The sequence below is a fragment of the Mustela nigripes genome, chromosome 2, assembly GCF_022355385.1.
Source record: "Mustela nigripes isolate SB6536 chromosome 2, MUSNIG.SB6536, whole genome shotgun sequence".
NCBI lineage: Eukaryota > Metazoa > Chordata > Mammalia > Carnivora > Mustelidae > Mustela > Mustela nigripes.
The window spans coordinates 208,117,582-208,134,193 of NC_081558.1; the positions used below are offsets into that span (position 1 = coordinate 208,117,582).

Consider the following 16,612-nt stretch of genomic DNA (forward strand, 5'->3'; position numbering starts at 1 on the left):
AAGTTATTATAATTAACACAATGAAATGGTGATTTTTCTTGCCTGTCGAAAAACCTCTTTGTATAATGTAATATGTTTGTAACTGCTTTTAATAAACTTCTGACTTTTTTGAGGTCAAGAAAATTATTGGTAGGGTCTCCCACAAAACTGACCCTGCTACCAAGTGAAAAAAAAAACAAAAACAAAATTAGTGAACTAACTAACAGATTACTGGTCTGACCCACAAGTCTTGTAATATATTAGATAGCAATTATTCTTTTTTTTTTTAAATATTTTTATTTATTTATTTGACAGACAGAGCTCACAAGTAGGCAGAGAGGCAGGCAGAGAGAGAGGAGGAAACAGGCTTCCTGCTGAGCAGAGAGCCCGATGCGGGGCTTGATCCCACGACCCTGGGATCGTGACTTGAGCTGAAGGCAGAGGCTTTAACCCACTAAGCCACCCAGGGCGCGCCCCGATAGCAATTATTCTTATTACTAAGAGAGGCAATTTCTTTATAAAAGGAAATAGGAATCCTTTTTAGAGGTCATTTTAAGTGATTCAACCATCTCATTTCCAAAAATTCAGTTTAGAAGACCCAAGGACAACTGCAAAAGCAAGAGAAGAAAACAACGATATGCTTCAACATACAAACACAGTCTGAGAAATTTCCGTACGCATCAAAGTCCCAAAGAACATCTAATTCAGAAATGTTCCCATTAATCAGATTTCTACACTACCATCTGTCTGGTCTGCTGTCTCTCACTGGTTATTAAATGCTATTAGTGGGGGCACCTGGGTCCCCCATCGGCCCGAGTCCCGCATCGGGCTCTCTGCTTGGCAGGGAGCCTGCTTCCCTCTCACTTTCTCTGCCTGCCTCTCTGCCTACTTGTGATCTCTGTCAAATAAATAAATAAAATCTTTTTAAAATAAATAAATAAATAAATGCTATTAGTGTTCAGCAGTGAGTATATAAAAATGATTAAGGCAATCAACGTAGAGAACAGTCTGGTTAGGAACACTGTCAGAAGAACAAATATTGCATTACAATCTGGGCTGTAATACACATACATTATGAGCTACAGTGTAAAGTACTACAGCAGAAATATGAAACTGTTAAATCCCAGTACTCACTAGGAAGAGCAGAGGACAGTCTGACAGAGGAAGAGCAAACTCACCTGGGTTTTGAAGCTCGAGAGTTTGGCAGATGAAAAAGAAGGAATAAAATTCTGGGCTTGTCAGTAGGGAAGTGACAAGGTCATCTCTGTGATTTAGGAAGACGATGCTGGCAGCAACGGTGTAGAGGAGGGACTGAAGAGAAATGTTAGGCACCTGCCCTCATGCCTTTTTTTTTTTTAAGATTTTTTTTTTAAGGCTTATTTTATTTATTTATTTGACAGAGATCACAAGTCAGCGAGAGGCAGGCAGAGAGAGAGGAGGAAGCAGGATCCCCGCAGAGCAGAGAGCCCGATGCGGGGCTCGATCCCAGGACCCTGGGATCATGACCTGAGCTGAAGGCAGCGGCTTAATCCACTGAGCCACCCAGGCGCCCCAAGATTTTATTTACTTCTGTGACAGAGAGAGAACAGGCACAAGCAGGGGGAGTGGGAGAGGGAGAAGCAGGCTCCCTGCTCAGCAGGGAGCACGATGTAGGGTCCGATCCCAGGACTCGGAGATCATGACCTGAGCCAAAGGCAGACGTTTAACAGTCTGAGCCATGCAGGCGCCCCAACCTGCCCTCATTCTAGACCAGAGGAGAATAAGGATGTACATGGAAGCCACATCAGTAAAGCCAAAGAAAGGGTTTTGTTTTGTGACTTCTTTAGATTTTTATTTATTTGAGAGAACGAGAGAGCACAAGTGAGGTGAAGGGCAGAAGGAGAAGCAAACTCGCAGGGAGCCCAATGCGGGACTCGATCCAAGGACTCTGGGATCATGACCTAAGCCAAAGGCAGACACTCAACCGACTGAGCCACCCAGGCGCCCAAAGAAAGGGTTTTTATTTGAGGAGTCCTAAAGCGGCATCATCAACAGGCAGGGGGAAGCTAAGAATGACAATGGCTGGATGCCTGGTGGATGGTGAGACCATTAGTCGAAACAGGGAAGGTAGAATCTGAGCATAGCGTATTTGGAAGGACTAAAGGACATTCAGGTGGGGCACCTGGATGGCTCAGTGGGTTAAAGCCTCTGCTTTCAGCTTGGGTCATGATCTCAGGGACCAGGCTCTCTGGTCGACAGGAAGCCTGCTTCCTCTCTCTCTGTCAAAAAAATAAATAAAATCTTAAAAAAAAAAAAAAAAAAAAAAAAAAAAAAAAGGACATCCAGGTAGAAATTACCTAAGACAGATGTACAGAAACCACTGAAAGAGTGGTTTAAGACAGAAATACAGATTAGAAAGTCCCAGTACTTAATGGTAACTGAAGTCACAGGGCAGTTAAGGTATCCCCAGGACATGTGAAAGAGGACTGAGGACTGATTCAGTGTTCATCTCTGACTCCCGTCCTTTCCTCCTTGAGTTACTGTACACAGGCACTATAGCAGACTTGTAGATGCGATGGCATTTAATCAGCGCAAAACTCCCCTAGAGCATGTACTGAATATTTACAGAACACCTCCTACTAGTAAGGCATGGTGGGGAAAATAAAGATGAATAAAACAGCCCTCATCATCAGATTTATAAGCTCGCAGAGCAATCAGCTAACATTTGTTACATTAAATTACAATTTGTATCATTAAAAAATCCATTAGAGGGCGCCTGGGTGGCTCAGTGGGTTAAGCCGCTGCCTTCGGCTCAGGTCATGATCTCAGGGTCCTGGGATCGAGTCCCGCATCGGGCTCTCTGCTCAGCAGGGAGCCTGCTTCCTCCTCTCTCTCTGCCTGCCTCTCTGCCTACTTGTGATCTCTCTCTGTCAAATAAATAAATAAAATCTTTAAAAAAAAAAAAAAAATCCATTAGAAAAAAATCAGATTAACAAAATAAAAAAACAAAACATAAAACATCATTCAAGATGCTAGGTCTAGGGGCGCCTGGGTGGCTCAGTGGGTTAAAGCCTCTGCCTTTGGCTCAGGTCATGATCCCAGGTCCTGGGATCGAGCCCCATGTCAGGCTCTCTGCTCAGCAGGAAGCCTGCTTCCGCCTCTCTCTCTCTGCCTGCCTCTCTGCCTACTTGTGATCTCTGTCAAATAAATAAATAAATAATCTTAAAAAAAAAAAAGATGCTAGGTCTACATAGCCAGAGCAGAACAAGTTGACTAAAATGAAACAAAAAATAAAACCTCGGTCTTCCCCACTCTTACTAGCACTACTAGCCCATAGTTACAGGACGCGGGCAGGTGCTTGGCTCTTTACAGACCACTCCATTCCAGCCTCAGGAAGACCCCACTTGTGGGACTACTCCCTTCAATCCTCACAACCCTCTACGGCAGTCCCTCAAATTATCTCCTACTACTGAGAAAGTTTAGAGAGTGGTTAACCCCGCTAGCAAGGAGGAAAGTCAGGACTGCCTCTGAAGTTCCTTCAGAGCTATTCCTGAAGTCTGTGCTTCTGACCATTCCAACACTACGCTGCCGCCCAGCATCAGAGTGAGTGTCACAGGATTTCCCCCATCTCGGATTTCATAAAGAGAAAGTTACTGTTCCACTACCGGCCGGGGGACCGAGAAGAACGAGATGGCCGAGGGCGACACTGAACTGAGAGGAACCTCTGATCCTCCGGAGACAGAAGAAAGCAGTCGGACGAGGTCTGCAGTGACCGTGGTGACTGCTGCTTGTTCGGATCTTGCCGAAGGAGTCCGAAGAAGAGCTTTTCTTCTTGGTTTGCTATAAACCCAGTTTCTAGCCACTCACAGTGTGAATATTTTATAGGCCTTAAAACCCAACAGCATGAATTATTCAGAGATCTAAGTACTTCTGGAAAAGACGTTTTACGTACTTTATCTCAGGGAAGGCTTATTTGCCTTCTGACCTGTGAATCACATGTAACAAGAATAAAAGGTAGTTAGTACCACCAACTTTGGTAAAAGACTTAAATCTAAAAGCAAAGTAAAGGACATGGAACATAGATTACTCAAGAGACCTTAATTTTATAAACTATATAATCTCCCCCAGTAATATCCTTGCTAACAACTTTTAATTATTCAAAATGTGGGTTATTTGGCAAATCCTCCCCTCCGCTACTTCTCTGTGCCGTTGCTATGCAGACTGAAATAGCCAATCCCAGATCCATACATCCAATCCCTCAAGACATCCCTTGGCTGTCTCAAAGTCACCTCAAAAATCAACGTATCGGGACCCGGGGTCACGATCTCCTCCTCCAAACTGATCTCCTTCCGGGATTCACTACAACGAATGAATCATCATGCATCCAGCTTTACGAGCCGGAAACCCACGCCTCATCCCTGCTTCTTCCTTCTTCCCTCTCACATCCAATCCACCCCAGGATGCCTCCACTCTCGCTCCTCCTCCACCAGCGCCTCCAACTGCTGCAGACACGTCCACCCCCGCCCCCATCAATATCACTTCCATACTGCAGCGGGAATGACTTTCCTTTTTGTTTTTTTAAGTCACAAATTTGGTTTTTCCCTCCTGCTTGAAACTTCTAATTTCCCTCCCAGATTTATTAAGATAAAAACAGAAGTCTATAGTGCAGCGCAGTCCTTACAGTGGGCCCCAGCTTCCTCTTACATCACTCTGTCTTCTCTCCAGTCATACTGGTTTCTCTTCAGTACCGCCGACTGGCTCAGTCACCTCAGTAAACCTGCACACCTCTGTCTGATTCCTCTCCGCTCCCGGCTCACCTTGTTAACGCCGACTCACACTACAGTGCTCAGCTTGGCTATCACTTTTTCACTCAGATACCAGCTTTCCCTCCCTCACTAAATGCTTACTGACAATGTCTACTACATATCAGTACTGGACACGTAATGCACATCAATGAACAGATAAAAAGCACTGGCTGTGTGGAGCTTGGTAGGGAGAGGGGACGATAAACATAATTTTTTAAAAAGATTTTTTTTTTAATATTTATTTATTTATTTATTTATTTGAGAGAGAGAGAGCACCTGGGAAAGGAGAGCTCATAGTGAGAAGCAGACTCCCACTAAGCAGGGAAGCCCGATGTGGGATTCGATCCGGGACTCCAAGATCATGATCTGAGCCGAAGGCAGTTGCTTAACCAACTGAGCCACCCAGGCGCCCCTTAAAGATTTTATTTATTTACTATTTGACAGAGAGAGGGAACACAAGCAGGGGAAGTGGAAGAGAGAGAAGCAGGCTTCCTGCTAACGCGGGGCTTGATCCCAGAACCCTGGGATCATGACCTGAACCAAAGGCAGCCACTTAACCAACTAAGCCCCCAAGTGCCCCTAAACATAATTATTTAAAGAATCACGTACCACATTAGAAAGTAATAAGTGTCATGGGGGGAAAAGAACAAGCTGGTGAGGAACACTGGGAGTACAGGCCATAGTGGGGCTGGCTGAAATGTCATACTGGTGGTCAAGGGAGGCTCCACTGAGAAGGAACCAGCTGATCGAAGACTCGAAGGTAGGGAGAGAGGTGGCCCTCTGAATATGTGTCGGAGGGAACAACAGCAGGGCAAAGGCCCAAAGGTGGTGTCTGGGTATTACCCAGTGTGGTCGAGGCAGAGTGAATGAGACGGAAAAGTAGAAGCCAACAAGATCAGGGAAGTAACAGAGGCAGGGAAGGATACTCACAGAGCCCTGGCGGCCACTGTGAGAACTCGGGTTTTCACTGATTGAAAGAGAGCCCTAAGAGAGTACTGTGCAGAGTGACACACACTTAAAAGGATCCCTTAGGCTTCAGTGGAAGAACACCCTGTAAGGGCTAAGAGTGGAAAGAGAGAGACCAGTTCATAGGCTTCTGAAATATCCAAGTGAGAGATGATACTTTCATGACTTTCTAAGCCCCTTGTATTGCATTATTAATCATTATTTGATGAATATTTACCTCCCCTGTAGAGGGTAAGCTCCAAAAAGGACAGTCTGAAGTCCCTTTCACTCACTGTGGGGTTCCCCCAGAGCCTAGCACAGTGCCTGATGCACACTAGGCTAGGCGCTCAAATACTTGCTGAATGACTGACTCTATTACAGCTTTCAAAATGGGAAATGCATACGTGTCTCATTATCCTGTCATAAAATGAGAGAGTCAACCTTGTACTTAGGTTTACTGAAACTGATAATCTGGGGACGTCTGGGTGGCTCAGTCAGTGAAGTGCCCGCCTTTGGCTCACGTCATGAGCCCTGGCTCCTGGGATTAAGCCCTACACTGGGCTCTCTGCTCAGTGGAGAGCCAGCTGCTCCCTCTGCCTGCCACTCCCCCTGCTTGTGCCCTCTCTTTCTCACTGTCTCTCTCTCCCTGTCAAGTAAATAAATACTTAAAAAAAAAAAAAAAAAAGGAAACTGATAACCTATAAAAGCTGGTAATCCAACACATCATCTGGGTGAAGGAAATAAGTTCTACTGTGACTGGATACTCAAACATATTATTTCCTAAAATCATCTCCCTTGCCTTCCCAAGTCCAATATTCTGCCAGAATTGTCTAAAACTCAGACTGGATCATGACACTCTTTCATAAAATTCCAACAGCTACTGAGATAAATTCTGAAAATACAGGGTACTTGAAATCTTTCCCTGACACAGCCTTCTTATCTCCTGCCATCTTGACACTATACATAAAGCCATAAAGAAACAGAAGGCGGAAGGCAGCCAACACTTGCTGAATACCTACTGTGAGGCAAGCTGCTAAATTGTATATAGCTATATTTATACTTCCTATATTTATATTTATAAATCATATATGTAATTTAGACATAAATATACTCAGATATTTCACAGACCTAATACAGATATGTATTACTATATATTATATATAATATATGGCACTATATACTAAATATCTGATATAATGATACCTTTCTATACTAGATATATGAATTTAACATATACCAATAATATTAAACATATCCACACACATACCCTTGGAATGCCCCTTCCATCTACTGTCTATAGGCAAACTTCCAATTCAACCTTCAGGACACACAGCAAATATTTCCCTCTCTAGGCGGAATTAGCATAAATGCTTTCATGAGTCTTTGTTTTGCTTTAAAAATAGTACACCACGGGACACCTGGGTGGCTCAGTGGGTTAAGCCTCTGCCTTCAGTTCGGGTCATGATTTTAGGGTTGTGGGATCGAGCCCTGCATCAGGCTCTCTGCTCAGCGGGGAGCCTGCTTCCCTCTCTCTCTCTCTTTCTCTCTCTCTGCCTGCCTCTCTGCCTACTTGTGATCTCTCCGCCAAATAAATAAATAAAATCTTAAAAAAAAATAGTATACCACATTGCAGAGCAATTATTTTGTGTGTATGCTTAACAAATGGTATTCAAAGGATGCCTCCAATGCTCAGTGGGTTGAGCCGCTGCCTTCGGCCCAGGTCATATCCTGGGGTCCTGGCATCGAATCCCACATTGGGCTCCTTGTTCAGCGGGGAGCCTGCTTCTCTCTCTGCCTCTACCTGCCACTCCGCCTGCTTGTGCTCTCTCTCTCTCTCTCTGACAAATAAATGTATAAATTTAAAGTATGAAATATTTAAAATATATATATGTTAAAAAGAAAAAAACAAATGGTATTCAAATAATGTTTTATAAGGGGCGGAGTGGGGGGCCTGGGTGGTTCAGTGGGTTAAAGCCTCTGCCTTCGGCTCAGGTCATGATCCCAGAGTCCTGGGATCGAGCCCAGAGTTGGGCTCTCTGCTTAGCAGGGAGCTTGCTTCCTCCTCTCTCTCTGCCTGCCTCTCTGCCTACTTGTAATCTCTATCAAATAAATAAAATCTTAAAAAAACAAAACAAAAAAAAGAACATGAAGAGCACTGCTTCTAGTACTGGCTCTGACATTCTTTAAGTTGTGACACTGGCCCATGATACAGGTGGACTAAATCAGTGGTTCCCAAACACAGGTCGGGGGAGCAGTGCCAAGCTAACCTCACAGTAACTTGGAGAGTTAAAAAATAAAAAGGTAATTGCGACACCCCTCCCACAAAGATCATAAAGTAAAGAAAAATGCCAAGTTATCTATTTTTTAAAACTTCCCAGGTTAAAAAACAAAACAACAGCAACAAAACACCAAACTTCCCATATACCACAGGAATCACTAAACCAAATTCACTCAAGGGTCCCTTCCATTACTAAGATTCTAAGCGTCACCATCTAGACTGTAATGAAGCAGTCTCCAAGAGCCAGAAACTTCAAAGGATTTCATCTATATCAAATCCATTAATCATTAATTTCAACTATATCAAAACATACAGGGACACCTGGGTGGCTCAGTTGGTTAAGCGGCTGCCTTCGGCTCAGGTCATGATCCCAGCGTCCTGGGATGGAGTCCCACATCGGGCTCCTTGCTCGGCAGGGAGCCTGCTTCTCTTTTCCCTCTGCCTCTGCCTGTGGTCGCTCTCTCCCCCTCTCTCTCTCTGATAAATAAATAAAATCTTAAAAAAAAAAATACAATTAACAGACCAAGTGAAATGTACAAACCTTCACTAATTCTAGTTTCAAAAAAAAATTTTTTTTTAAGATTTTATTTAGTTATTTGACAGAGAGAGATCACAAGTAGGCAGAGAGGCAGGCAGATAGAGAGGAGGAAGCAGGCTCCCTGCAGAGCAGAGAGCCCAATGCGGGTCTCGATCCCAGGACCCCAGGCACATGACCTGAGCTGACGGCAGAGGCTTTAACCCACTGAGCCACCCAGGTGCCCCTCGATCCCAGAACCCTAGGATCATGACCCGAGCTGAAGGTTAAGAGGCCTTAACCCACTGAGCCACCCAGGCACCCTCAAAAAAAATTTTTAAGGCAGTCTGGGCTACATGGGAAAGTCTGAATACAGGTCAGATATTAAAGACATTACAGAATTATTTTCTTGGGTGTGATAATGGTAGAATTATGGTTATGTAAGAGAATGATCTTGTTTTTAGAAGACAAATGCTTACATATTTAGGGGTTAAGTGTCAATGTCAACAACATATTATCACCTGGTTAAGCAAAAAAAAAAAAAAAACTAAAGCAAATAGGGCAAAACGGTAAAATGTTGAATCCACTGTTCAACTTCTCTATACACTTAAAATTTTCTGTAATAAAAAAGTTGAAAAAGAAATAAGAATTGCCCATTTCATGAATTGTGACCCAAACTCAGATGACAGCTATGTAATCCACAAGCTGCTCCCTCCATGGGACTATTCCACTCCCTCCCTGAGGCCACGTTTACCCAGGCTCTCCAGCAGAGCGCTACTGAGGCATCTTTACATCCTCTGGGATTGCTCAGAAATGCCCTCCTCCCCAGTTCAGAGTAACTGGCTCCAGGGTCACAGCTCCCAACCCACACAGATGAAAGTGAACCCTCCTCGCAAGCACTGCTGGGAAAGCAAAGGCATTGAAATGAGTTCAGAAAAGATCTAGAGAAGAATATTCTTAGGGCGTTTGGGTGGCTCAGTCATTGAGCATCTGCCTCTGGCTCGGGACATGACCTCAAGGTCCTGGGATCAAGTCCTGCATCTGGCTCCCTGCTCAGGCGGAAGCCTGCTTCTCCCTCTCCCACTCCCCCTGCTTGTGTTCCCTCTCTCTCTGTAGCAGAGGGAGAGAGAAAAGCAGGCTCCCCACCCAGCAGGGAGCCCAACTCAGAGCTTGATTCAAGGACTCTGGGATCCTGAGCTGAGCTGAAGGCAGACGCTTAACCAACTGAGCCACCCAGGTGCCCCAGAAAGTGAGAATTAATAATAGCTCTGTTCAGCATGTGTGATCACTCCACACCAAAAAGAAAGTTCATATACATATGATCGCTTTGTCGCAAACACTCTGCTCCTGGCAACACCGCTACGACTCTTCAGTCCAGAAAACCTACCACTGCTTTAGGCAGAGACAGCAGATTGCACATCAGCATCTCACTTTTCTCCCTCCTGACACTTCACTAAAGCTACAATAAAAGGGAGGTTGGTTTTTTTTTTTTAAAGATATTATTTATTTATTTGACAGACAGAGATCACAAGTAGGCAGAGAGGCAGGCAGAGGGAGAGGAGGAAGCAAGCTCCCCACTGAGCAGAGAGCCCAATGCAGGGCTCGATCCCAGGACCCCAGGCACATGATCTGAGCTGACGGCAGAGGCTTTAGCCCACTGAGCCACCCAGGTGCCCCTACAATAAAGGGAGTTGGTTTTTTTTTTTTTAAAGTCGTAGACTCCTAATGATATGGAGAATAAAAGAGGAGACAATAGCAATGAAATTCTGAAAGCTGGAGGGCAGATGGGAAGTGGTGACTAAGCACAGCCAAGAAAGCTGAGTTCCCAAGCCAGCAGTAGGGAGAGCTCAAAAACCTGGGGGAAACAGTAGAAAGTGAGATCCCGGGGCAACTGGGTGACTCAGTCGGTGAAGCGATTAAACCTCTGCCTCTTGATTTCCGCTCAAGATCATGTCACAGGATTATGAGACCGAGCAAGAAGTTGGGCTCCATGCTGGGCGTGGAGCATGCTTAACATTCTCTCTATGCCCCTCCCCTCCACTCTCAAAAAAAAATAAAAAATAAAAAATACTGGAAGGAGATAACAATGGAGCAACAACTTCAAAATTCTGAAGGCAAATTAGTTTCAACTGAAATTCTATTACCAGAAAAAGTATCCATGAAGCATGAGTACAGGATCAAAACATATTCAGGAAGGCAAGAACTCCAAAAATATAACCCTTCATGTCAAGAAGCTACTAGAGTTTGAGCACCACTAGAGAGAACAAATCAATAAAAGAGAATGCAGGACACGAACTTCCAATTATAAAATAAATAAGCTGGGAAACGACAAGTACAGCACAGGGAATGGAGTTGAGGATATATTGGATGGTGACAGACGGTGGCTACACTTACTGCGGCGAGCACGGAGTAACACACAGAATTGTCAGACCACTGCATCGTGCACCTGAAACTAATGTAACCTTGTATGTCATACTCCAATAATAAAAATATTTTTTAAAAGGGAGAGAATCGGGGATACAGGAAAGATCTGACATAGGAGGACGAAAGAGAATCCAGCTGTGCCCCAGACGAGGAGGATAACCAGGCCAGATTGAAGTAGTGTAACTCGAGACAGACACGGCCCAGCTGCTGTACCAGCTCTTTAACCCGATGACTGAATGCCCCGAAACCTGGCCCAGATTCCTATCTGTGCTCAGCCGGGCTTGGCTTGATCTTGATCATATGGTGCTACTGTTCCTGCTCTCCTTCCAAGCCCGGCCGCTGCACCAGCAGAGGACACTCACTTCCTTCACAGAAAGGTTCTGCTTTGACCTACCCTGGTAACTGCGGGCAGGCCATGTGAGCTCAAAAAGCAGAAAATAAAGAGCAGCTCACTCTCTCATTTCTGCTGTCCTTCCAGTACAGACAGACCTAGGAGATAGTATCGATTCGGTTACAGACCGTAGCAATAAGGAGAATATCCTCGCAAAATGAGTCAAATGAATTTTTGTGTTTCCTAAGTGCTTATGAAAGCCGTGCTTACACAGTACTGTGATCTGTTAAGGGTGCGATAGCACTACATCTAAGAAAACACTGTACATACTTTCATTTAAAACTACTTCATTGCTGGGGCGCCTGGGTGGCTCAGTGGGTTAAGCCGCTGCCTTCGGCTCGGGTCATGATCTCGGGGTCCTGGGATCGAGTCCCGCATCGGGCTCTCTCTGCTCAGCAGGGAGCCTGCTTCCTCCTCTCTCTGCCTCTCTGCCCACTTGTGATTTCTCTCTGTCAAATAAATAAATAAAATCTTTAAAAAAAAAAAAAAAAAAAAAAACTACTTCATTGCTAAAAGTGGGAAGCATCATCTGAATTTTCAGCAAGTCATACAGATCACAATAACAAATATAGCAATAAACAAGTCTGAAATACCGCACGAATTACCAAAATGTGATACAGAGACACGAAGTGAGCAAATGCTGTTGGAAAAATGGTGCCAACAGGCTTCCTCCACACAGGGCTGCCACAAACCTTCACTTCACTAAAACATAAGTAAATAAATAAGGCGGTATCTGTGAGGCACAATAAAATAAGGTGTGCCTGTGTGTGATCCATACTAGAGCCTTCCAGAAGCCCTCACTGTGGTGAACCCCACTTCCTAAGACTCATTCATAACCCTATTACTAGCTTCCTCAGAAAGGCTGAACAGGGAAACAGACAGGGAAGCTGAAGCCATTCTATTCTGTTTATCTTCTCCTGGAAACCTTCATCTAATAGTGACAATAACGGGCTTTCTTACCTGGTCAGGTCTGGGCTTACAATTATGAAACAAAATTTGAACCTCAAATTTAGAAAGCTCCAGTATTTTCTAATAAGCATGTTTGGAATTCATCTGCACTCTGGGGGAAATAATTAATAATTAATTAATTATATTAACTATAACTAATAACTAATTATTAACTTAATGAAAACCCCACTGTTAATATAGTTTATAGTCCTGTAAGGTTTGAGCTTAACTGGAGAAATTAATAAGGTGTTACGATTTTTCTAGCCTGGTAGAAAAGAGTAATCCCAAAGACATGATGATTTTGTGGCTGTGTGGAACATTAACCAATTATATCTCGGCAATTTTATTCAGACATTCCTTTCCTTGTGGACTACATATATTCCTTAAATTCTCTGAAAACCAGCTTGTCGTGGCACTCTCTGTAACAGTTAAATAAAACTTTGAAACATGCTCATTATCTATTTGCGTGAGATTTTTTTTTATTTTATTTATTTTTTTTTTAATATTTTATTTATTCATTGGACAGACAGAGATCACAAGTAGGCAGAGAAGCAGGCAGAGAGAGGAGGAAGCAGGCTCCCTGCTGAGCAGAGAGCCCGATGCGGGGCTCGATCCCAGGACCCTGGGATCATGACCTGAGCCGAAGGCAGAGGCTTAACCCACTGAGCCACCCAGGTGCCCCTATTTGCGTGAGATTTTTAACACTATTCATTCAAAATCAAATATATTGTTTAGGACGGGTATGTGTGTATGTGTCTGCTGTGTGTAGTGTAAGGGTCAATATATATGTGTATGTGTATGTTTGTGTATATATGTGGAAAGTTTATTTTAAAAAGCAAGAAAAAGACTAACAGATCAGAATAGAGGCTACCTCTGGAAGAAAGATGCACATGTTTTATTTCTTAATCTGATGATAGATACAATGATCTCAGCAATCACATTCTTTAAACACATAACATTCTTTAAACACATATATATCACATGTGTATATATAAAAATCACATATTATCATATATATACGGATATATATGTGTGTGTGTGTGTATGTATACACACACACACACACACGTTTGTATGTTCTACACACTTTTTTTTTGCCCTGGGATACATTTCACAATAAAAGAAACATTTTTTTTTAAAAAAGAGAACAAGAATTTGTTATGACTGGATATTTAAGGTGCTTACCACAGGACAAAGTACACAAAATATGTCTGTTCACAAATCTCTTCCTGAAGGCCTTCTCTATTTATTCCTGCCAAGCCAATCAAAGGAATCAATATAACCTTAAAAGTCAACACCACTAAGTGGAAACAAGGTTTAAAAATTCGCCATTTTGGGGGCACCTGGGTGGCTCAGTGGGTTAAGCCTCTGCCTTCGGCTCAGGTCATGATCCCAGGGTCCTGGGATCAAGCCCCGAATCGGGCTCTCTGCTCAGCAGGGAGCCTGCTTCCTCCTCTCTCTCTGCCTGCCTCTCTGCCTACTTGTGATCTTTGTCTGTCAAATAAATAAATAAAATCTTTTAAAAAATAAAAATAAAATAAAATAAAAAATAAAATAAAAATTCACCATTTTTTAACCAGGTCCTCAAAATTTTCTTGATCCAGTCTCTAAATATAAAAGGACACTCAGATTCTAAGAAATGCACTTAAAACCAACAAATTTAGCTACCACCTTTAAATCATAAAATCTTTTAAATTATAAAAACGATTCCTTGTGGAAAGGGCACTCATTATACTGAAGTACAATAATCTGTTTAAATTTAATCTACCTGAAACTTATCCTACAAGGGCAAAAGGAATTTCTTGCAACAAGGCTTTTAACAGCTAAAATCCAGAAACATCCAAAATGTCCATCAGTACAAAGCCAATAAAATATGTTAGAGTACATCTGAACAATGGCATAGTACAAAGCATTTTAAAAATGAGGTAGGTCCACACATACATATACGGATATGTGTCCTGGTATTACTATAAGTCACTTGCCCTACAGTTACAGGACGATCTCTTCCTAGGGAATGGAACTGAATATATAAAGAATGAAAAGTGAACAACAATTCCCACTTTTTCCTTGATACACTTTTGTGCTGTTTGAACTTTTCACTTGATATTCTTCTGTAATGTTAAAAAAAATTTTTTTTACAATCTAGATATGTCACTGTTATCACTTAAAAGTAGCAATAAGGATAAACGAATCAGAGAAATGCTCTACCTTGGACTCCATAAGCGAATTCATTAAAGACCGGCCAGTTAAAGCTGCCGTAAGGCTAGTGGGCAGAGGATGGGGGTGGGGGCGTGTCTCCGGAAGAGGAAAACGACATCCTCCCGCGGCTCTCAGTAAACCTGCTTTTCCTGCAGCATCAGTACTCAAGATAACTTTTGATTTTCATTTTAAGATCGAAGAGTCTGGCAACACTATTATCGGTTTAAAAAAATAAAAATGTAACGTGTGCTCTACGTTTGAAACCTCAGCGGATCTGAGACACGAGGGGCCAGATAAGGGACTAAAGATTGATGGGGAAAAGAAGTGTGAGGGCCACCTGGGTAGCTCAGTGGGTTAAAGCCTCTGCCTTCGGCTCAGGTCATGATCCCGGGGTCCTGGGATCGAACCCCCGATCCGACTCTTTGCTCAGCGGGGAGCCTGCTCCCCCCACCCCGCCTCTGGTTGCCTCTCTACCTACTTGTGATCTCTGCCTGTCAAATAAATAAATATTTAAAAAAGAAAAGAAAAGAAGTGTGACAAGCCTAGGAGTAAGAGTCCCGGGAATTAAGAAAAGGGATTCACGGTACAGGTAGACGAAGAGTTTGAGGGAAGAGGTGGGACACTCCGAGAAGAGAAATTGTCTTCGAGAGGCATCACGGCGATTACACAAATACTCCAATCAGAGGCTTGACTCCCGCCCCCCCCCACACACACAGACACACACAGACACACACATACACACGCACACACGCACACGTTCACCGGGCACTAACAGCAAAGGGATGGAGCACAGTCGATCTCATCACTGCTATGGCTTTAAAAAGGTCCTATCTGTGATGAAGCACCTTCCAGTGATTAACTCGGAACCCAATTCACTGGTTAGAACCCGGAATGGTTTCCCCCAGCCCAACTACCCCTGCCACAGTGGCAAGTCTCTGCTGCCGCTTACCTAAAAGGGCACTCCACACTTCAGGATGAATTGCCGAAAGAATGCCGAGCCGCCAGCATTTCCTCCTCCCACCTCTGTACCTGCCTCACCCGAGGCCAGAGTCGGGAAAGTCCACGGACCCGGACAATATTCCCAGCAATGGTTCGGAGCAAACGAGAGGGGCGACGAAGGACGAGTCGTCCCCAGACTCCCCGTGCGAGCCGTCCACCGCCTCTGTCCCCTGCCCGCGGCCCTGGGCGGCCGAGAGGCTCGAGATGGGAACCTTCCGGACCTCCCAGACCCGCAAAGGACGGCCAGGTACCGCGGCGGTGCGACCCGCACGGGTCGAGAGCGGATCCCCGGGCGTCACGGCCCCCGTCGGCTCGAGGCGACGCGGGCTGGGCCGGGGCGAGCGGCGGAGGTCTCGGGTCCGCAGGCTGCCCCCGCGCTCCGCGGGCCCGCTCCGGCGGGCGGCGCCGGGCGCGGGAGAGGCCGGGCTGGGCGCCGCCGCACCGCGCAGGCCGGGCCGGCCGGGGGCGCCTCTCCACGCGCGGACGGCGGGCGCGAGCCCCCCGCGCGCCGCGAGACCGACCGACCGCACTCACCTGGCCTCCCCGACACCCACGCCGACCCCGAGCGCGCGCGAAGAGGAGATGGCGGCTGCGCCGGGTCCCGGCCGGCGTCCTCGGCTCCGCCTCAGTCCCCGGGAGCCGGGAGCGGACGGCGGGCGCTAGGCTGGGGGCGCCGGCGGGGCGCGGCGCCGTGCGCACCGCAGCGACCAATCGGCACGCTGCAAGTGGCCGAGGGGGCGGGACGGGGCGCCAGGGGCGGGGCGGGGCGCCAGGGGGCGGGGCGGGGCGAGGGTACCGCGACTCTGCGGCTCCGGGAGCTGTGGGCTGACTCTGCGCCTTGGGGCTCGCGGCCGCGTAGACCTGAGCCGTAGTGCTGTCTTCCAGACGGCGTGGGGGCTCGGTTCCCACCGCTGCGTTTCTGCTAGCGGACTTCGAGTGCAGCATCCGTGACATCACGAGCGCGGGGAGCCCAAGACCCACAGGGCACGGACTCTGCCATAGGCCCCGCGGTGCCGCACGTGCTCCCGAAAAGGGCATCTCGGGAAGTGAAGGTCTGTAGGGATGCCCTATCCTAATCCCCACCACTCAGAAATGGAAGCCTGGAAAAGTGAAGTTTTTCACCCAAGGCTGCCAACTAGTACTGTTGGCAA

At 45.6% G+C, this 16,612-nt stretch overlaps 1 protein-coding gene across 2 annotated transcripts in view; it reads right to left on the reverse strand.

Annotated features, from left to right (window-relative positions):
• The window catches only part of TMEM50B (transmembrane protein 50B), a 36,683-nt gene extending 20,543 nt beyond the window's left edge, over positions 1–16,140 (reverse strand). The window contains exon 1 of one of the 2 annotated variants that reach the window (XM_059392280.1): positions 15,996–16,140. The gene's annotated coding sequence lies outside the window, so the exon portion shown is untranslated. Of the gene's footprint in view, positions 1–15,411; positions 15,503–15,995 lie in introns of those variants that run through there. The other variant, XM_059392281.1, reaches the window with a different exon arrangement.
• Positions 16,141–16,612: the final 472 nt, after the last annotated feature.